The following is a 23,475-nucleotide window of genomic DNA, read 5'->3' as shown; positions in this document are numbered from 1 at the left end:
CTTTATTAATTAATGAATTAAAGTGCTTGGCCGCATTGCCCAGGCGAGACGGGGACCTTGTCTTATGGCGCGGGGGCCCTGCGGGTGCCAGGCAGAAAAATCAAAGATGGCCTCCCAAGCGGGGCTGGGCGTAATGAGAACAAATAGGTTTGGAATGCAAATAGCGCCTCACTCCCCATCTCTCTTGCTCACTCTCTCGCTTTTTCTCACTCTCTTTCTCCATCGAGAAATGCTTCCTTTGAAATCAATGAAATCTGCTGTACTTCCTGTGTTGCGCTCGCGTTGCGTCACGCCCAATGACAAGCTAAAGAATTACAGAGCTTAAATTCTCGATGGCTGACCCATGTGTTCATTCTTGTGAATTGAAATATTAAGAAATAATTTTGGTTGCATATAGCCTTGACTATACACCACTGGTTATTGTACTAAGATGTATGAAGTCAAGAACCTACTAGCTAGAAGAAACTCTAGCTAGATAGCTACACTGACTTTTTTCACAATGTAAACAATATATTCACAATGTCAACAACAACAACTAAAGCAACTTGTGTAATTAGAGGATCATTCAGTACAACCACTAGTAACAGCTCTTTTTTAATAATGGGGAATAAGTAACAACAACAACTGCCTCTGCGTAGTAACGAGCTAAACAACATTCATACGGCAGAAATAAAGCATTGGGAGCCGGAGCCCTGTGACATTCACAAAGCAATTAGTGTCTTTCAGCATTCTAGCAGCACAGCCTGATGTGTGATGTATTACCTGTGCTCCTTTTCTCCCCTCAGGTCACTCGTACAGACACAGAGCGGACAGTGTGCCCGCACAAAAACTGAGCTGATTTGAACAGCATCCGTTTTTCTTAGAAGAGGAAAAAATACAACTGGCACAGACAGATGCTTTCACATCACACGCGTACGCACGCACACACACACACACACACACACACAGAGGCCTCGACATTGAAAGCGGAGGGGGAGCAGATGACCTTGTATAAACCAGCTCAGCCACCCTGGCTACAGCCCCACTACAGATCTGAACCAAACACCTCAGGAGTCAAATGTCCAATGCATTTATCACAAACACACCACTGTCCTTGAAACGCTCCTCATCAGCCACTATCTCCCAAACAATGCTTCCAACAACATAAACTATTGTTTATAACACAGGTGCTCTACTTGGAGCTAGTCTAGTCTGGTGTGGTGGGCGGATAGCAGAGAGAGACATTTTTGCCCCTGTAGAGAAGCAGGCGGGCAGTGCCAAGGGTCTCCAGTTAATTACGAATTTGGAGGGTACTATGGTGTTAAATGCTGATCTGTAATCGATGAACAGCATTCTTACATAGGTATTCCTCTTGTCCAGATGGGTTAGGGCAGTGTGCAGTGTGATTGCGATTGCGTCGTCTGTGGACCTATTGGGGCGGTTAGCAAATTGGAGTGGGTCTAGTGGTGTCAGGTAGGGTGAAGGTGATATGGTCCTTAACTATTCTCTTGAAGCACTTCATGATGACGGAAGTGAGTGCTACGGGGCGGTAGTCAGCTCAGTTACCTTAGCTTTCTTGGGAACAGGAAACAATGGTGGCCCTCTTGAAGCATGTGGGAACAGCAGACTGGGAGAAGGATTGATTGAATATGTCCATAAACACACCGGCCAGCTGGTCTGAGCATGCTCTGAGGACGCGGCTGGGGATGCCAAGGCCTGCAGCCTTGCGAGGGTTAACACGTTTAAATGTTTTACTCACGTTGGCTGCAGTGAAGGAGAGCCCGCAGGTTTTGGTAGTGGGCTGTGTCAGTGTCACTGTATTGTCCTCAAAGCGAGCAAAGAAGTTGTTTAGTTTGTCTGGGAGCAAGACATCGTGGTCCGCGAAGGGGCTGTTTTTTCTTTTGTAGTCCGTGATTGACTGTTGACCCTGCCACATACCTCTCATGTCTGAGCCTTTGAATTGTGACTCTACTTTGTCTCTATACTGACGCTTAGCTTGTTTGATAGCCTTGCTGAGGGAATAGCTACACTGTTTGTATTCAGTCATGTTTCCGGTCACCTTGCCCTGATTAAAAGCAGTGGTTCACGATTTCAGTTTTGAGCGAATGCTGCCAACAATCCACGGTGTCTGGTTGCGGAATGTTTTAATAGAAGCTGTGGGTAGGACATCACCGATCCACTTGCTTATAAACTCGCTCACCGAATCAGCGTATTCATCAATGTTGTTGTTCGACGCTATGCGGAACATATCCCAGTCCACAAGATCGAAGCAATCTTAAAGTGTTGTTTAAGTTTCTGTCTATAGGCTGGGAGCAACAAAATGGAGTCATGGTCAGCTTCTCCGAAAGGAGGGCGGGGGAGGGCTTTATATGCATCGCGGAAGTTAGAATAATTATGATCAATCGATATGCTGATAAAATTTAGGGAGCCTTGTTTTCAGATTAGCCTTGTTTAAATCCCCAGCTACAATAATCACAGCCTCAGGATATGTGGTTTCCAGTCTACATAGAGTCAAATGAAGTTCGTTCAGGGCCGTCGATGTGTCTACTTGGGGGGAAATATACACGACTGTGATTATGATCGAAGAGAATTCTCTTGGTAGATAATGCCGTCTGCATTTGATTGTGAGGAATTCTAAGTCAGGTGAACAAAAGGACTTGAGTTCCTGTATGTTGTTATGATCACACCACGTCTCATTTATCATAAGGCATACACCCCCGCCCTTCTTCTTACCAGAGAAGCGAAGCGAGGCGGCCATCTCTGTCGGCGCCGGATGTTACTATTCATTGTATTGTGGTGTTGTAGGCTAGTCTAGGTAGGATAATTGTATTACTGCCCCTAAACAAGATCCCTAAACATAATCACTTAACAAGATCAATAGGGAAACTTTTCATGTCTTGACTGTTCTTTCATGCACAATGACAAACCTAGCCTCTCCTCTTTCTATCAGATATTCGTCTTTGTTATGTGGATTTATATAGAAAATTTGTGCTTTGAATTATTTTATGTTTGGTATGAATACTAGTTAGCCTATTGCAGATCTTGACAAACAATCCACGTACTACTATTGTCACTATGAATGATGGATAGAGGGCAGGATAGGCACTTAGACTGGTAGTCTATATTGACCTGTGGTATAGTAATAGTTAGTGCATGGAAAAGCATAGTGCATAAGGAACGTATCATAACACCTTGATTTAGGGGAGGCACATGCAAGCAGATGCGGAAATTTGGCAAGGTGACTGTAAACAAGGGTAAAAATGCAGTACCCTGTAACGCTCAATGAGTGAATGGGTGTGGAGTTAGGCGCAGAGAGCAAAGGATGCGGGAAAAAACACGCTTTAATGTCCAAAATCAAAAAGAACAAAATAGTTATACCCACACAGGCGTAACTATTACTACAATAAGTACCCTTAAGTAAAAATACCAGGACAGCGAGAAAACCCAACAAAACACTAACACCTCTCATAAATACAGAAGAACAAGCCCACACAAACAGAAGCGGGCTAAACAAACTTAAATAACACTACCCTAACAACCAAACAATGAACAGGTGAAAACAATTAGACAAAACCAAACGAACACGGAACAAAGGATCGGTGGCAGCTAGTAGACCGGCGACGACGACCGCCGAGCGCCGCCCGAACAAGAAGGGGAGCCACCTTCGGTAATATTCGTGACATACCCTCCCCTATGCCCAATAAAAAAAAACACACACAACCCTCCCCAAAGCAAAAAATAAACAATCATCCACTATATTGGTCCATCCAATTCTTTCAGTAGGTGACATTTTGTTCTGAAGCCCCCTGTCTGTTCAGAGATTCACTTTAGCACGTTAGCTAGCTACGGTCTCTGTTGTCGGGCTAATGTCTGTTTGGGAGTCGCTAAAAGAGCGATTAGTTTAGCGACACACACAGCAAGGGAAATGACAGACAGGGTATCGTAGCAGATAAACTGGGGCAATTATGTGCATGTTAGGCGAGAAATTGGCTGGTAAGAGCAACGCTGGGGGGCTGTGAAGTTAAGGGAGGCAGTTGACAATGTGGCAACAATGTGAAGAGAGGTCGGGGTAAAAAATGAATGACTCACATGTTATCTGTTACAACAGATGCCTGAAAGTAGGCTGTATAAACATACAGTATACCAGCGACATGTTTGATACAAATGTTTTTCTCTATACCTAATGGAAGTAGTTGTAAATTGTTCTAAGTGTTCCAAGCAATACTGAATCCTTTGAATGATTTACTTTTAATCTGTAATGTGCAATCAACTGATGGTAGGCTATTCAGATATCAAAGTCAAGTGTTTGTGACTGTGTTTGTCTTAATTGCACTGTTACATTCATACTCAAACTCTTCTGACTATAACACCATGGGTTGTTTTTAGTCTGCACCAAACAAAAGAAAATGTACTGAAACAGGGAGGGGCTACCTGGACAATAAGAAACGCTCATTTGCATTTTCCATTGCAAGACGTTTCAAAACGTTTTCCCTTGCTTGCCCTAAAGAACACAACTTGGCTCCGGTCCTACAAGGCCTCAGCTGTCAGACAACAAACATTATCAGCTTTCAGATGACAAACATTAACCCAGTCAGACACTGCCATGGGAAGTGAAAAGGAGAGGATGGGATTGGCTTTTGAAAACAAAGTTCATATTCCACGGCTGCGCAAGAGGAGCAGCTGTAGCTTGTGCTTGTTGTCCTCAATAATTCAACGTTCTAAATATTTGATTTAGCACGGTGCTACTTTGTCAGGCTAGCATGTTTGTAATAGAATAAGTGTTGATTAATCACCTGTCAGATTGACGCAGAGAACGTCATGAATGGGTGTCGAACAAACACTCAAAAGTCTTTCAACTTGATCAGGGGGGAAATATATGCTCGGTCTGTTACACAAGAAGTTGATTGCTATGCGTGATGTTCTTTGCCCTAATATCTGATGCGATCCTTCTCTATAGAAGCTGAGTGAATGGGTCTAGCTAGCGTAAATTATCTATTACATTATTTAGTCTTTCAACAGGCTGTTTTGATTTTGGACTATTCTTCCTGATTGTGGGCTGACCATACACAGCTGTTACTTATACACCCAGCCTGGCCTCAGAGCCATACGAAACATACTTTACGTATTTCTGAGCACCACTAAGACGTATGATACCTACAGTACTAATGGTCTAGTTACTTACAATTCAAAAAGGTATGTGTTCGAATCACGTCGGGGTCAACTGTAGCGTTTTAGCTAACCCTTATTCTAAACTTAACCCAGTTCACCTAACTTGCTATGTAAATTTGTTGTTAGTTCACCTAACCACCAACATTAATTATCTTTTGTTGTTATGATGCAACAAGCAACCTGGTCTCAGAGAAGACATATAATACTATACGTCCTCCAAGATGTATGCTAAATTACTTAATTCAAGCCATATGCTAATGTTCAACGACGTCAAACGTATGACACCATACGTCCTCTAATTCGTATGATATCGTATGACAATTCCATTCATACTGTAACGAAACATTTCATACTAAATGGAGTGCCACAGATTTGTGTACACAATAATACGAATTGCCTTGAGACCACGTTGATCCACTATGCAAACGCATCCCATTTCAAACTGACAGACTCAGTGCCTTGAGGCGGGGTAGTGGGGTTTAGATTAGGTGAGATGACAGTGGAGGGCTGGGATGCTCTCTCGCTCTCTCTCTCTCTCTCTCTCTCTCTCTCAGTGGGCGGTGTGGTGATGACTGATTGGCAGGAGGGTTATGGTGATGATCATGGTGATGGGGCTGATGATGATGATGATGATATCTGTCAGGGCCATGCTGCATTGGCGTCCCTCTGCACTGGGCCGAAGCTCATTCATACCCTATTAGGCTTAGCCGAGGAGAGGTGGCAGCCACTTTGAAGGCTGAGCTGATAAGTAGGAGATGAGGATAGAGGGAGAGAGAGGGTGTGGAGACTGACTGCATGGGCTGTGTGTGTATGCGTTTGTGTGTGCGTGCTTATGTGTGTTCATGTGAGTGTGTGATGGCCTACATGCGAATGTGCATGCATGTGTGTGCACGCATTTGCCTGCATATGTGTGTATGTGCTTGCCGGAGTTTGTCTGTGCTGGGTATTTCTCTAAAGCACAGAGAGGAGCTACATATGGCCAACGCCACCAACACAGACACAGTGGATGGAGTGAAGCCGATCAGAAGCATTCCAACCCTCCCCTATATTGTCCGGAAATTCGTCCCATTCTCCTTTATTATTCAGTTTTACTTTCAGCCACCAGTGCATAAAACATGGGCATAAATATTGTTTTATTTCACGCTCTCACAAAGTCAGGGTATTCTGTACCCCATGCCTAACACTCACACAACGCCTATATCCGCCAAATCACACATGTCAGCACCACACATTTGTTCAACAGGAATCCCCTTGCGAGTCATGAAAAACCAGAAATGGTTGGCTTGGTCAATGTGTCTTCAGAATTAGTCCCCTTGACAGATATGTGAGGCACTTCAACAGCATTACAGAGACATTAGAGGATGGAGACGAATGGCGCAAGGCATGACAGTTCATGCTAGAAATGCTACTTTACCTTAAGAGGTGCTGTGTTAACGGATGAGGTAATGGTATTGTACCATTAGAACCCACCTCACATCCAGACGGCCCCTGTTGTTCTCTCTTTCTTCACCCAGATAAAGCTATGTTTATGGCAGGTAGAGTTAGGGTGCTCATTATGGGAGGGTCTGGCAGGGCTATATAACACAACGAGTTCCATCAAATAAATTGTTTGTTAGGAAAGGCAATAATGGCAGCTGTATTGAGCCGGGTCTTGGGAGACCAACCACCAGCCGAACATAAATATTTATAGAATAAAAAAATAAAACCTTTAAAAGCAGATTAGGAGTTCTTAAGGGGAAACAAATTAGTACTGTTCGAACAGGTCTGATTGGTTTGATTATCATAATGGTGTTTTCATCAGCTTCCACGTCTGTGGCGGTTTAAAATTGCATAGTGTTCAGTATTAGCACAGGATTTTTATTTTATTTATTTAACTAGGCAAGTCAGTTAAGAACTAATTCTTATTTACAATGACGGCCTAGTTGCAAAGCCCCCCGGCCAAACCCTCCACTAACCCAGACCATGCTGGGCCAATTGTGTGCCGCCCAAATTGTGTGCCGCCCTATGTGACTCCCGATCACGGACAGTTGTAATACAGACCGGGATCAAACCTGGGTCTGTGTCTGTAGTGACGCCTCTAGCCTTAGACCGCTGTGCCACTCAGGTGGATATGATCTAGCCTTTGATATCCTGTCCTGATGTCGACAGGTAGGTTTCTTAGCGTAAGGCTACAAGACAACAGAATACAACAAAGGTCAAGACCCTAAGGCCTTTGGTCTTCCACTGCATCTCCAGTTGGATAGCTTTAAGGAGCTTGTCCAAATCAGCTTTCAAGTCAGATCTCACGTCTGACATCTGTGTGACTACAACAGATGAGGCCATCATTGGCACTAAACGCACAATGACATTCAGGGGTTCCTTCTCCCGTTTTTGTTCTCACACTGACTATGTAGCCTATCAGATCTTCACGTCCTCAAACTTGTTTAATGTAGCTTGTTTTGTTCCACGTGTGCTCCGTGGAATCCGTGTCAACCTAAAGTCTACAAGATGCTTTGTTCTCTTCCCTGGATATATGATGGCAGCCCCTGCCAGTCAGAAACGCACGCAGCCCAGAGACACACCAGCGGCCAACTTTTTTGTCATGCAAAAGAGAAGGGATTTAGGAGAGACAGTTCCCCCAAACATCATTAATCAAAGAGGATCCTTGTTCTGATGGGGAGATAATGAGCACGACATCTCCATCTACTTTCCTGTCTGCAGGTGCACCTCCAAACCACCATTAGACTCGGGGAAAATACAGTGGAAAGTTTTGACATACTCTTGTGTAAGGATGAGAGAAATATAGGAACATAACAGCACCATGATATGGCCACAAACTTTAACCCCCTCAAGTCAAAGTTCCTCAGTCAATTTTTAGACCTCAAAATGGGTCTTGAGTTTATTCTATGGGATGAAGTGCGCTTGACAGTATAATATACTGGGCAGCTTGCCCGAGGCTTAATTCAAAGCAATGAAAATAAACTGATAACAATAGGTAACAGGAAGGGGGCACATTTGCTCATGTCAGAAAACACTTCACAGCTATTGTGACAATTAACTTTATTTGTGACTCTAGCTGCCTCTCTGAGACAGATGCTGCTCCTAAATGAGGCATGGGTATGCAATGAGTTCTTACTTTCGAGCATTAGCGTATGACTGACAATGGAATTAATGGATTTACTTCATTAGAAATGCACACAAAAACCCAACCTCAAAATGCTAATTGACAATTTTCAAGCAAAATAAGATTTACCTGCGTCACTTAAAATGACAGTGCTCCTGCAGCACTTTGGTTTTGTATAATTAATAGCCATCAGTCTCGTATGAAAAGACATGGACAATGAAAAGGAGGTGAAAACAGTCCAATTGAAGCTGTCACTCATCTCAGTAGGATCAAAAACTCTCTTCTGAGTGGCAGAGGTAGACTTTTCTCAACGTAAATGTACACTTTGAAGTAGTATATCAAGCATGGCAAGGCCTGTCTTCATTAGAATGTGAAGTAACGTGAAACATTAGCATGTGTTTAAACCTGCCCGGTTTCATATGCAAACCGTTATTCATATTTAATTTTTTTATGCATAAAATATACAATAGCATTAGGTATCTGTCATTTTTAGAAATACTTAAGGGTTGTCATGATACCAGAATTTTGACTTCGATACCGATACCAGGTTAATAGGGATGTGTATCTCTCTTTTCATAAACAATTCGACACGCATCTAGATATATTGGCTCAGATATGATAGGAACGATAAGTTGTAGTTTGAAACTAATCTGTGCAATTCAGTTTGATTAGGGGAATGAATTGATGCGGTTAGGTTCAGTCTGATTTGATGCACGTTTTTTTTCCGGCAGGAACACATACATTTGACATTTTTAATTAATATCTCCTGCTGATGGGAGCTCAGGAGCTGGGCCTCTCTGAGCTGGATCTAAGGTGACTTTTATAATCTGAGAGGCCTTATGTTAGTGTGTGTGCGCGCGTGTGTGCGTGTGTGTGTGTGTGTCTGTATATGTCAATTTCAATGGTGTGTGTAGCCACCTAAGCTGAGCTATAGAGCAGACTGTATCTACCACAACCCTATCAGATTGTAATTTTTTAGATTAAACATGTTTTGAGAAAGTACTATTTAAACAACTTAAATCTGCATTAATTTAGTGTAGCTTGGATTTTACACCCTTCTTAAAACAGATGGTTTAGACCGTTTGGATTTTATGATGAATGAATGAATACGACCAGGGGCAGCTGGAAAAAATGATTGCTGTACTTTATGAAATTAACCTGTTCATGCTAAAATGACCAAATACAGTGCATTCGGAAAGTGTTCAGACCCCTTGACTTTTTCCACATTATGTTACATTACAGCCTTATTCTAAAACGGATTTAAAAAAAAATCTCATTAATATATCCCATAATGACAAAGCGAAAACTGTTTTTTTAGAAATGTTTGAAAATTTGTTGCAAATAAGAAACAAAAATATCTTATTTACATACGTATTTAGACCCTTTGCTATGAGAGCTCAGGTGCATCCTGTTTCCATTTATCATCCTTAAGATGTTTCTACAACTTAATTGGAGTCTACCTGTAGTAAATTCAATTGATTGAACATGATTTGGAAATGCACACACCTGTCAATATACAGTGCCTTGCGAAAGTATTCGGCCCCCTTGAACTTTGCGACCTTTTGCCACATTTCAGGCTTCAAACATAAAGATATAAAACTGTATTTTTTTGTGAAGAATCAACAACAAGTGGGACACAATCATGAAGTGGAACGACATTTATTGGATATTTCAAACTTTTTTAACAAATCAAAAACTGAAAAATTGGGCGTGCAAAATTATTCAGCCCCTTTAATTTCAGTGCAGCAAACTCTCTCCAGAAGTTCAGTGAGGATCTCTGAATGATCCAATGTTGACCTAAATGACTAATGATGATAAATACAATCCACCTGTGTGTAATCAAGTCTCCGTATAAATGCACCTGCACTGTGATAGTCTCAGAGGTTCGTTAAAAGCGCAGAGAGCATCGTGAAGAACAAGGAACACACCAGGCAGGTCCGAGATACTGTTGTGAAGAAGTTTAAAGCCGGATTTGGATACAAAAAGATTTCCCAAGCTTTAAACATCCCAAGGAGCACTGTGCAAGCGATAATATTGAAATGGAAGGAGTATCAGACCACTGCAAATCTACCAAGACCTGGCCGTCCCTCTAAACTTTCAGCTCATACAAGGAGAAGACTGATCAGAGATGCAGCCAAGAGGCCCATGATCACTCTGGATGAACTGCAGAGATCTACAGCTGAGGTGGGAGACTCTGTCCACAGGACAACAATCAGTCGTATATTGCACAAATCTGGCCTTTATGGAAGAGTGGCAAGAAGAAAGCCATTTCTTAAAGATATCCATAAAAAGTGTTGTTTAAAGTTTGCCACAAGCCACCTGGGAGACACACCAAACATGTGGAAGAAGGTGCTCTGGTCAGATGAAACCAAAATTGAACTTTTGGCAACTATGCAAAACGTTATGTTTGGCGTAAAAGCAACACAGCTGAACACACCATCCCCACTGTCAAACATGGTGGTGGCAGCATCATGGTTTGGGCCTGCTTTTCTTCAGCAGGGACAGGGAAGATGGTTAAAATTGATGGGAAGATGGATGGAGCCAAATACAGGACCATTCTGGAAGAAACCCTGATGGAGTCTGCAAAAGACCTGAGACTGGGACGGAGATTTGTCTTCCAACAAGACAATGATCCAAAACATAAAGCAAAATCTACAATGGAATGGTTCAAAAATAAACATATCCAGGTGTTAGAATGGCCAAGTCAAAGTCCAGACCTGAATCCAATCGAGAATCTGTGGAAAGAACTGAAAACTGCTGTTCACAAATGCTCTCCATCCAACCTCACTGAGCTCGAGCTGTTTTGCAAGGAGGAATGCGAAAAAATTTCAGTCTCTCGATGTGCAAAACTGATAGAGACATACCCCAAGCGATTTACAGCTGTAATCGCAGCAAAAGGTGGCGCTACAAAGTATTAACTTAAGGGGGCTGAATAATTTTGCACGCCCAATTTTTCAGTTTTTGATTTGTTAAAAAAGTTTGAAATATCCAATAAATGTCGTTCCACTTCATGATTGTGTCCCACTTGTTGTTGATTCTTCACAAAAAAATACAGTTTTATATCTTTATGTTTGAAGCCTGAAATGTGACAAAAGGTCGCAAAGTTCAAGGGGGCCGAATACTTTCGCAAGGCACTGTAGGGTCCCACAGTGCATGTCAGAACAAAAACAAAGCCATGAGGTCGAAGGAATTGTCCGTAGAGCTCCGAGACAGGATTGTGTCAAGGCACAGATCTGGGGAATTTCTGTTTGGCTCGACCAAGACTCTTCCTAGAGCTGGCCGCCCGCCCAAACTGAACAATCGGGGGAGAAGGGCCTTGGTCAGGAAGGTGACCAATAAACTGATGGTCACTCTGACAGAGCTCCAGAGTTCCTCTGTGGAGATGGGAGAACCTTCCAGAAGGACAACCATCTCTATGAACTGTAACTCAGTAAAATCTTAAAAAATGTTGCATTTATATTTTTGTTCAGTGTAAATAACAACATAATGGAAACAATTTATTTGAATGGTAAATCTCTATTTATAAACTGGGTAAATCAAGTAGCCTAGGCCGATATCACAATACAGGTATATTTTATAATGCATATTCAATAGGAGCCTGTGCATGATGTACAGTTATTGAGCTTGTTTTAGATGATTTCATGGGGCTACAGATGAAAAATAATATGTTTCCCTTCCATTTGGGAATTCCTTTATTGTACTGATCAACAGAATGTGTATTGAATATCTTATTTTATAATACTGTGCGCTGTCTCTTCACTGCCCCCCTTGGTGTTTTTCAATTTTGTTGCATTACAATCTGTAATTGAAATATATTTCTATTTGGATTTCATGTAATGGACATACACAAAATAGTCCTAATTGGGAAGTAAAATAAAAAAATAAAAACTTGTTTCAAAAAGGTGGTGCATGCATATGTATTCACCCCCTTTACTATGAAGCCCCTAAATAAGATCTGGTGCAACAAATTACCTTCAGAAGTCACATAATTAGTTATATAAAGTCCACCTGTGTGCAATATAAGTGTCACATGATCTCAGTGTATCTACCTACACCTGTTCTGAAAGGCCCCAGAGTCTGCAACCACTAAGCAAGGGGCACCACCAAGCAAGCAGCATCATGAAGACCAAGGAGCTCTCTAAACAGGTCAGGGACAAAGTTGTGGAGAAGTACAGATCAGGGTTGGGTTATAAAAAAATATCAGAAACTTTCAACATCCCACGGAGCACCATTAATAAATTCATTATTAAAAAATGTAAAGAATATGGCACCACAACAAACCTACCAAGAGAGGACTACTCACCAAAACTCACGGACTAGGCAAGGAGGGCATTAATCAGAGCGGCAACAAAGAGAGTATCTGTCCATATGCCGTACACTCCACAGAGCTGGGCTATACGGAAGAGTGCAAAAGCCATTGCTTCAAGAACAAAATTGGTGTTCACCAAAAGGAATGAGGGAGACTTCCCAAACATATGGAAGAAGGTACTCTGGTCAGATGAGACTCAAATTGAACTTTTTGTCCATCAAGGAAAAAGCTATGTCTGGTGCAAACCCAACACCTCTCATCACCCCGAGAACACAATCCCCACAGTGAAGAATGGTGGTGGCAGCATCATGCTGTGGGGATGTTTTTCATCGGCTGGGACTGGGAAACTGGTCAGAATTGAAGGAATGATGGATAGCGCTAAATACAGGGAAATTCCTGAGGGAAACCTGTTTCAGTCTTTCAGAGATTTGAGACTGGGACGGAGGTTCACCTTCCAGCAGGACGATGACCCGAAGCATACTGCTAAAGCAACACTTGAGTGGTTAAAGGGGAAACATTTAAATGTCTTGGAATGGCCTAGTCAAAGCCCTGAACTCAATCCAATTGAGAATCTGTGGTAAGACTTAAAGATTGCTGTACATCAGCGGAATCCATACAACCTGAAAGAGCTGGAGCAGTTTTGCCTTGAAGAACGGGCAAAAATCCCAGTCGCTAGATGTGCCAAGCTTATAGAGACATACCCCAAAAGACTTGCAGCTGTAATCGCTGCAAAAGGTGGCTCTACAAACTACAAAGGGGGGATGAATAGTTATGCACGCTCAAGTTTAGTTTTTTTGTCTTATTTCTTGTTTGTTTCACAATAAAACATATTTTGCATCTTCAAAGTGGTAGGCATGTTGTGTAAATCAAATTATACAAAACCCAGAAAAAATCTATTTTAATTACAGGTTGTAAGGCAACAAAATAGGAAAAATGCCAAGGGGGTGAACATTTTCGCAAGACACTGTAAGAGCTAATGTGACATCTTTTACACAAACACACACACACAGTGAAAGAGACATGAGAGACATGAAGTGAGGGAGACGAAGGGAATTAATAATGTTTTTGGTTTTGGGTGACAATCCGCTTTGAAATCAGCATATTTTGCATTATGGTTTGCGTATTATAAAAAACAAAGCATGAGAGTAGTGAATTCATGTTAGCTTAAGCTATAAACTAGCAAGCAAAGTTAGCCGACAAAGCTGGAAGCTACCGGTATCTTCTTGCATTGTAAAGTTTTCTAGCCTGTAATGGACATTGTTTTGCAAACAGTAACAGTTGCGACATTTATACAAGCCGTGTTGCATTATTCAAGTGTGTTAACTTCTGTGCAGCATGAGTGGGTAGGTAACATGATGCAGCCCAGACTCCCAGTAAGTGCAGTGGTTACTCAGGACGGCAGCGTAGCCTAGTGGTTAGAGCGTTGGACTAGTAACCGGAAGGTTGCGAGTTCAAACCCCCGAGCTGACAAGGTACAAATCTGTCGTTCTGCCCCTGAACAGGCAGTTAACCCACTGTTCCCAGGCCGTCATTGAAAATAAGAATTTGTTCTTAACTGACTTGCCTGGTTAAATAAAGGTAAAATAAATAAATAAAACAGGCGACTAGCAATGAGTAAGGGACTGTACCTTATTTATAATGAGGGACACCTGGAGAAAATTGGACCTGGATGGCCCTCCCTTCAGTAAAATATCTTTTTACTTACCCCCCCCTGAATGCTTAGGGGGAAAAAACTCCTCTATATTTCATAATAATAATTAAAACATAGTGGATAGCAGAGAACATGTCTATCGTTTAACCTTACTCCTAGGTCAGACCACAGAGCCTTAGATATGCAGTTTTAGAAACTGTTCTTCGTTTTGTAAGCATTACATGGCAAAGTAGCCAGAAGGTTGTGGATTCACAAACCACCCTGACAAGGGTAGGGAGGAAAGGATATTCATTATAATAATAGCTATCATCAGATGTTCCTTTTATAAACGCATTTCATGCAATTCTACATGACTGGAGACAAGCAGAATTCTTTTAAATACCTCAACAGAGCATGGCAACGAATAAGTGCATGCTGCAGCACCGGAAACATTTTGATTTCTATACAGGCTATTGTTAAAAAAAAAGGATAGTCTAAGTTTGTAACAGTGCTAAAGTTGTCTACAAACTGTAAAAAAAAATGAAAGCAACATAATCACTTTCAACTGAAGTATCTGATCATCAATGAATTTGAGAAAAAGCATTAGTTGTTTCCCACAGCAGCTGCATATCATCAGGTAGGCCTATATGCACTTTTTTTTATTTGGGAAACTCTCATTTTCTAATTTATTCTATTTTATTCCATGATATTGTCAGAAAATAGATTTCTGTTGACTGTGAATAGGGCATGGAAATATAAGAGCATCTGTCATGTTATATTAACAAACTAGGCATGCATATCTCACTGCATGATCCCCAAACCAAAGAGTGGCCAAACTCATATTTCTAATTCAAAGGCTTACAATGACTGTATAGCCTCGGAATGTCATAGAGACAAACCAAAGATATCCCATATCCATCGTCTTTCCCAGGAATTTTACAGCTTGTTTCTAGTATTTCAGACTAAAGCATCCTTATAGGTTGCTTAATATAACCAGGTCTATCATAACAAGGGGTAGGCCTATGCTTTTAGTCATTTTCTTTAACAAAATCCACAATACCCTCACAAACGCCCTCAATTCGAGTCCTGGTTTTAACTTAACACACTAAGCTCTTCACTGACACTGAGAAACTGTATTTAAGGAGTGCATGGTGATTGAAGGAATTGGCTGACAAAATCTATATATACCAGACTATAATTCAGTCTGTCAAACAAGTAGGCCTACCTCTTATTTCTTGAATAGGAAGAAATAGGCTCCAACACAAATCCCTCTTGTTGTTAGTAGCCTAATGGTTTTTATTTTATACTGAGTATACAGTATCATGTACAATTATAATTAATATGCTTTGTTTGACTGATTGTACAAACTTTTTTTTTTGTACTTATATTTGTGGTGGGCTTTTGGGCTTCCAACCTCACCTGAATACCAATTTTACCCGTTATTTTTATCTGTACTGTTGTGTCTTTCACTTCTTTTCTTTGGTGCGCATAAATACAACCTGAAACCTAAAGTCAAATTAAAATGGACTGTTTAAATGAATTAGGCCTTCTGGATTTTAGCCTAGTTTCAGCACCCATACGCTGTTCATCTCTGTGGCTGCACCCCTGACGCTTAATTGTAATGTAAGCTATGTAAATTACTCGAATATGGGTTATTATAAGGTCCAGAACCCAATTTATTTCTAGAATGCTGCTGTAGATTATTGAAATGTACACGATAAAGCACATTTTTCACACATTTCAAACAAACAGGCACACTCTAGCTCAAAAGCAAAGTTGACTTACTTTTAAAGAGCACCACGTCACATTCATGTCAATAGGAATAACACTCATTTTGTTTTCCATTTTGTTTTCCATTGTCTCACTAATTATCAAAAAAGTCTTAACACTCAATACGCAAAAAAAAAAAACTAGAGCATTTAAATTGTAGTAAATTTGACTAAATTACTCACTCATATTATTTAAAAAGGACAATATTCAGACAATTTGACAGGCTGACTTGTTGGAAGGGTGGTGTCCTGTGACGGTGCCACGTTGAAGGTCACTGGGCTCTTCAGTGGGGTCATTCTACTGCCAATGTTTGTCTATGGAGATTGCATGGCGGTGTGCTCGATTTTATACATCTGTCAGCAACGGGTGTGACTGAAATAGCCGAATCCACTAATTTGAAGGGATGTCCAAGTACTTATGTATATATAGTGTAGTTATTGGGAATTGTCATCTTCAGCCCCCAAAATGACTCAAAAGTCTGCAAAAAAAATGTATTGTCTTCTCAGGAATTCAGCCTTCTCTGTGTCGCTCTTGACAACCCCCGTTCAGTTGCCTTTACACCCTGTAGGTCTGATATCTGATTGGAGGTTAACTCAACAGTATTCTATTGGTCAACAACTCAGATTATTTTACCTAAACAAATGGTTATGAAAGGTCTTAGATTCATTGTTCTTTCTCGTCTTTGTTCCTGACCTTCTGTGGTGAGATACACTCTCTCTTTCTTTGTCTCTCCACCCCAGGGCCTCTCTGATCATGCCTGGAATAATGCCTTGCAATGCTTGTTAAAACCTCTCTGATCTCCCAAACCCGGATCCGGTATCGTGACTACAGCCTCAAGCTCATTACCATAACGCAACGTTAACTATTCATGAAAATCGCAAATGAAATGAAATAAATATGCCATCTCGCAAGCTTAGCCTTTTGTAAACAACACTGTCATCTCAGATTTTCAAAATATGCTTCTCAACCATAGGAAAACAATAATTTGTGTAAAAGTAGCTAGCTAGCGTAGCATTTAGCGTTAGCATTAGCGTTAGCATCCAGCACGCAACATTTCAACAAAAACATAAAAGCCTTCAAATAAAATCATTTACCTTTGAAGAACTTCTGATGTTTTCAATGAGGATACTCTCAGTTAGATGGCAGATGCTCAGTTTTTCCAAAAATATTCTTTGTGTATTAGAAATAGCTCCGTTTTATACATCACATTTGGCTACCAAAAAAACCCGAAAATTCAGTCCTCAAAACGCGAACTTTTTTCCAAATTAACTCCATAATATCGACTGAAAACATGGCAAACGTTGTTTAGAATCAATCATCAAGGTGTTTTTCACATATCTCTTCATTGATATATCGTTCTTGGACACATGGTTTCTCCCCTATATCAAATGGAAAAGTACAAGCAGCTGGCAATTGCGCACCGAATTCCACGCAGGACACCAGGCGGACACTTGGAAAATGTAGTCTCTTATGGTCAATCTTCCAATGATATGCCTACAAATACGTCACAATGCTGCTAAGACCTTGGGCGAACGACAGAAAGTGTAGGCTCATTCCTTGCGCAATCACAGCCATTTAAGGAGACAATGGAAAACAGAGCTTCAGAAATTCTGCTAATTTCCTGGTTGATGCATCATCTTGGTTTCGCCTGTAGAATGAGTTCTGGGGCACTTACAGACAAAATCTTTGCAGATTCTGAAACTTCAGAGTGTTTTCTTTCCAAAACTGTCAAGAATATGCATAGTCGAGCATCTCTTCGTGACAAAATATCGCGCTTAAAACGGGAACGTTTTTTATCCAAAAATGAAATAGAGATAGAGATAGAGAGATCTAACAGGTTTTAATGCATTGCAACTTAAGTTATACACCTTATATGTGAATCCATTTATTTTACAATGTTAATTAAATACACTTGCAATTAGATTGTTCTTTTATTTTTTTATAATAATTATATTCAGTGTTTCAAAACAATTCAGTGAATTGGATGTGGTGGCGGACAGGTTGGTATTAAACACCACATCTGAAAGAAAGAAAAATCAGTCCAAAACCCTGTCACTGTCACTTTAGGGGCCCAGGCTGTATTGTACATGGGTGAATGGTGGGACTTGGGGCAGAGTCACTCCATGGAAATGTAGGCTCTCCTCTCTGGTGTGCTCTCCCTCTTCCATTCCCTCCTCCTCTCCCTCTTCCTCCTCCTCTCCATGTTCCTCTCCGCTCTCCCCTCTTCCTCTCTCCCTCCACTCTCCTCTCGCTCCAATCCTGCCTCCTCTTCCTCCACGCTCCACAGCTCTATCCCTCCTATCATCTCTAACTCCTCTTCCTCCTTGCCTTCTGCTGCTGAGCCCTGACTCTCCATATCACTTCCCTCGCTTTCACTGACGTAGAGGAACAGACTAACAGAGGGAGAGGGGAGGAGGAAAGAGGGGAACGGAGCAACAAATAGGATACAATTGTGGTCTCTCTCTCTCTGTCACTCACACTGTCTCTCTATCTTCCTTCCTCTCTTTTTCTAAACCATACACATACTCTCTTCCTAATAATCACCCTGTAGGGTGAATTTCAGCGGTAGAAATGAATTGCATCAGTAGAAACAGGACAAAACAAGCAACTTGTTAGCTGCTACAGTATGTAAACAAATATCACTGCAACTCAATATCATATAAGCTCCACTGCACAGGCATATACCCTAACATGACAGCTAAGCTGTCAAATAATAGGAAAACGAGGCAATGTATAGCCTATGAATATATGTACCTAGCAACCATGACCTAAGATAAACACGAAGTACTCTAATCTCCATTTTGGTGGCTAGTTAGCTGGGTGTCAGTATAGCCAGCTAGCGATAGTGACAGCTGAGGTTGAGACTTTGCAAGCACAGCCCAAATTTATAGCCACACACAACTTTCCTTGCATGACAGACTAGCTAGTTAGCTAGCTATAGCAAGCAGCTTGGGCCGTTTCCATATGAATTGCATGGATTAAAACAAGACAAAACAACCAACTAGTTAGCTAAAACACTGCAACTATTTGCATGAGACAGAGAGCAATCATTTGAGCTCCTGCTTCACCACTGATGTGCTCGCCTGTACCAACCAAGTGATCATGACAGGATTTATTAATCTCAGAAGTATTCCCCAAGTTTCACAGCATCAAACATCAAAAACACCAAACATATCTGCTGTTCACTCAGCTTGACATCATGGCTTTCGAAGTGGGTGTGAATCCATATCACCAACCAACATACACTGAACAAAAATATGAACGCAACATGTAAAGTGTTGGTCCCATGTTTCATGAGCCGAAATAAAAGATCACCGAAATGTTCTTTCCACAAAGAAAAGCTTATTTCTCTAAAATGTTTGGTACAAATTTGTTTACACCCTTGTTAGTGAGCATTTCTCCTTATCCAAGATAATCCATCCATCTGACAGGTGTGGCATATCAAGAAGCTGATTAAACCTTGGGACAATAAAAGGCCACTCTAAAATGCGAAATTTTGTCACACAACACAATGCCACAGATGTCTCAAGTTTTGAGGGAGCGTACAGACTGCAGCAATGCCCAACAGAGCTGTTGCTAAAGAATTTAAAGTTAATTTATCTTAGAGAATTTGGCAGTACGTCCAACCGGCCTAACAACCGCAGACCACGTGTATGGTGTCGGGCCGAGCGGTTTTCTGATGTCAATGTTGTGAACAGAGTGCTCCATGGTGGTGGTGGGGTTATGGTATTGGGAGGAATAAGATACGGACAATGAAAACACTAGCATTTTATCGATGGCAATTTGTTCAAGTTCAACGAGAACACTGACATTTTGCTAAGGCAGAGATGAGTGCCCGACACACCGAGATGTGCTCGGATAGCAGTGGACACATAAATTCTGGCCTAATGACCATTGCCAAATGTCATTAGGCCTGCAGTTTGTGGAGTTTTGTGTAAAATATGTCTCTTTCCATTCACCACTGTTTGGAGGCTGGAGATATGTTGCAAGTGGATGAACGTGTGCGGACATCCTAGTAAAATAGACCTTTGAAGCAAAAACTCGGGAAGGAAGTACATTTTCTTCAAAATATAACTTTGCCCTGTGCTTCTCCGAGCATGGTCTTTATGTAGCCTAGGGCTATAGCCTATAGTATAGGCTATGGATCATTTTATTGAGACCATACCACAAGTTTCGGTATTCCGTGATAAAAAGGGGGAGGGGAGGGGGTATGGTCTGTGGAGGATAAAATATTAAGACATTGGACATTTTTCCCCTTTTCGTCCCCCCCTCCCCCTCAACCTCCCTCACCCCATAACACCCCCCCCCCCCCCCCCCAGCCAGAATGCCTTCAAACACATCTTAAAAGAAAAGAAAAGTCATTGAGTTACAAAAATTAAATGTTACAAATTAAACACACATCAGCCTAACATTTTCAGGTTATTATGTTATCCAATAGGCCTACTGTATACAAAAGTGAAAATAGCTATTAAAAAAACTTGAACGGTGTAGATTGCATTTGATAGCGAGGTCGTCAAAATTGGAAAAGGTACCATCAAAATAGAGGTCATTACACTTGGTGAGGCCATTCCTCTGCCACAGCCTGAAAGTTGAATCCAGTATAGCTGGAAGGAAGAGGTGATTATTACATATAGGAACATGAAATCTGGGCAATACATTTATCTTGATACATTTCACTGCACCAGCTAAAGTAAGGTGGAGAATAATCCATCTCTGAAAGTCCAGTTTAAATGAGTTAATAAGGGGAATTAAGTTGCCATCAGGGAGGGAAGACAAGGTACGGGTGATATTGATCCATAAATATTTAAAGCCAGACTTGGACATACAAAATGGAATGGTATCCTGCGGAATGTGTAATGCTAATTCATTAATAGTAAAACATTCACTTTGAGAATGTATTTTTATAACACGAACAAACACACCAAACCTTCACAGTAGATCCACTATATCCGGGACACACTCACCAGGATCTGATATATAAAAGCAAGTCATCTGCATACAAGGAAACTTTGTGTTCCAGTCCCCATTTGTAAATACTGTGTATTGAGGGTGTGACCTTTAGCATAATAGAAAGGGGTTCTATTGCCAGGGCAAATAACAGAGGGTACATTGGACATCCTTGGCGTGTGGCCCTTGACAATGGGAAACACTTTGAACACAGTTTGTTTATACTGACGCCTTGAGTAATGAGTAAAACAATCAGATCCAGGAAATGAAGTTCACTCCAAAGCCACATTTTCCCAGTACAGAGAATAAATAGTCCCATTCTACCCTGTCAAATGCCTTCTCTGCATGTAAAGAGATAATTACTTCAGGAACGTCTGAAGATGCAGGACTGTATGACATTGAGCAGGTGCCGATTGTTAGAAAAGGAGTGGCGACCCTAAATAAACCCTGTCTGATCCATTGATACGAGGTCTGTCATAGTTGACTTTAATCGAGAGGCGAGCCGCTAACATTTTAACATCTAAATTCAAAAGCGAGAAAGGTCTGTATGAGCCACACTCATATGCATCTTTGCTGGGTACTCTGGTCCAGGCCATGTTTGAACATTTCATGAAGTAGTGGTGCCAGAATTTGATTGGGTAGCCATCTGGGCCAGGGGATTTCCCACTTTGCAATTATTAATTTCAATGGGATTAACTGTTAGAATACGTGTGGTACTGTACATTTTGGGAATCAGATGTGAGGCAGATTTGTACTTGAGCTGTTGAGCTAGAAGTCGACCAGCCTTTTCTCCATGCTCATAAACAAAGCCACTTGCGCGGAGTAGATGCTGCTTAGTTTTATCTGTGGATAGTACAATTTACTGAGTTTGAAGAGCTGATTAATGCTATTCTGGAATTAGACCAACAATACATTAAAATCCTTTCTTTGTAACATTCTGGTGATGGAAAGGAGTATTTTTGGTCTAGTTCCAGAGCGGCATTAATCAGCTGTAGTTGTCGTTTAATTTTCTGTTGTTTTTTGAGAAAAGGAAATAAGAACAACTTTAAGTGTTTCCCAAAGCGTAACTGGAGAGATCGAATGCATTTTATTTGTCTCAATATGCAGTAAATTGTACTTTCTTATGAATTGCTGTTCCCGTTGCCTTAGCATTGAATTTGGAATTAAATATTTGCCCCACCAAAGCTTTACGGAGTCTACCATGATCTGCTGTTCACAGATTCTTGTATGTTTCTTCTAGGAATGCTATATCGTTTGAATTTTTTTTTAAATAAGCTAATACTCTAGCTCATTTAACCGGGCCATTCATTGCTTTGACATCCAGCTTGTAAACCTAATAGCTGACCGCAACTCCCACCCCAATATCTGACATGTCAGTCATTTGAAATGTAGATTACTAAATTGAGTCTGGAGTAGAGATGAAAACCCTGCATTAGACCACCAATCATATCCTGTGATTTAAAAAAAGCACGTACCAAAAAGTTGGGCAAGATACTGTTGAATTAGAAGTAGAAAAAACGCCCCCCCCCCCCCCCCCCATCCACCGTACACAAAACCCTCATAATAATACATCAAAAATAAAAACAGAGCAAAATAAAACTGTCCTATGCTCGAACCTAAGGCGGACTGCAGGCTTCCCCAAATAAGATCAAACTCCCGGTTAACCATCTGTCACATAACCTACAAAAGAGGGCTCCCAATTATTAACAGCTAAGTATTCACAACACCAATTTTAAATAGTTTGAGCTCAATCATAAACAGTGTTACTGTCAAAAGTCGGTCACCTGTATCCTCTATTAGCTCTATCTAATAAACAGCAATAGTAAAAGAAAAGGTTTCTGTTGGTCAAGACTTTGAGCCCATGGGTTGTGTTAGGGGCGTTATCCATGCCTTGTCCCCAAACATCTACGTTCATAACTACAGGGAGTAAAACCTGATACTCAGGTGCAGTGCGACCAAAGCGCGACTGCAATAAAGACAGCATGGGAACGATCCTGCAAACGCGACCAAAAAAAAACAAATATAAAAATAGCAACAAAAATATCCCAACAACAGTGTCCAACCAAGAAGTAAAAATCTATATATATATATATAGATATATATATCTAAACACAGACTGAGACAATTAAAGGCATTACACTTACGAGAAAGCATATGAAAATATTCAATTAACCGGAGTCAAACCCTGAGATTGTAGCATTAATACATAGTCTTGAGAAAGGTGAATGACTAGCTAGCTAGCTAATGCTAACTTAGCTCAAAGAAAATCATAATAAACCCATGATAGGTACAACATACATGGCACCACACATAGCTGGTAAATAGCTTATCATTAGCTCATTATAATCACTACAACATGCAACAAATTATTTTACACACATCATAGGTGTCCATTACCATCAATGCAATAATTATTTGTCACCAGTACTTGAAAACGTGAATAAAACTGTAAATACATTATGCTCCATACATACATAAAAACATACATACATACCTACTGTATGCTACAGTAGAAATGACAACACGATATACAGAACATAAGGCACTTAATTTGATAGGAATGCACAC

General features: G+C 40.9%; 1 protein-coding gene across 2 annotated transcripts in view; it reads right to left on the bottom strand.

The window, feature by feature from the left end:
- Positions 1–23,475, bottom strand: part of LOC110527653 (receptor-type tyrosine-protein phosphatase T) — a 522,557-nt gene that overhangs the window by 486,597 nt on the left and 12,485 nt on the right. The gene's annotated exons all lie outside the window — the stretch shown is intronic.

Source organism: Oncorhynchus mykiss, chromosome 7, assembly GCF_057628025.1.
Source record: "Oncorhynchus mykiss isolate SJ-2025 chromosome 7, ASM5762802v1, whole genome shotgun sequence".
Lineage (NCBI taxonomy): Eukaryota > Metazoa > Chordata > Actinopteri > Salmoniformes > Salmonidae > Oncorhynchus > Oncorhynchus mykiss.
The sequence above is the reverse complement of the archived record's forward strand: the minus strand, read 5'-3'. Positions and strand labels throughout refer to the sequence as shown.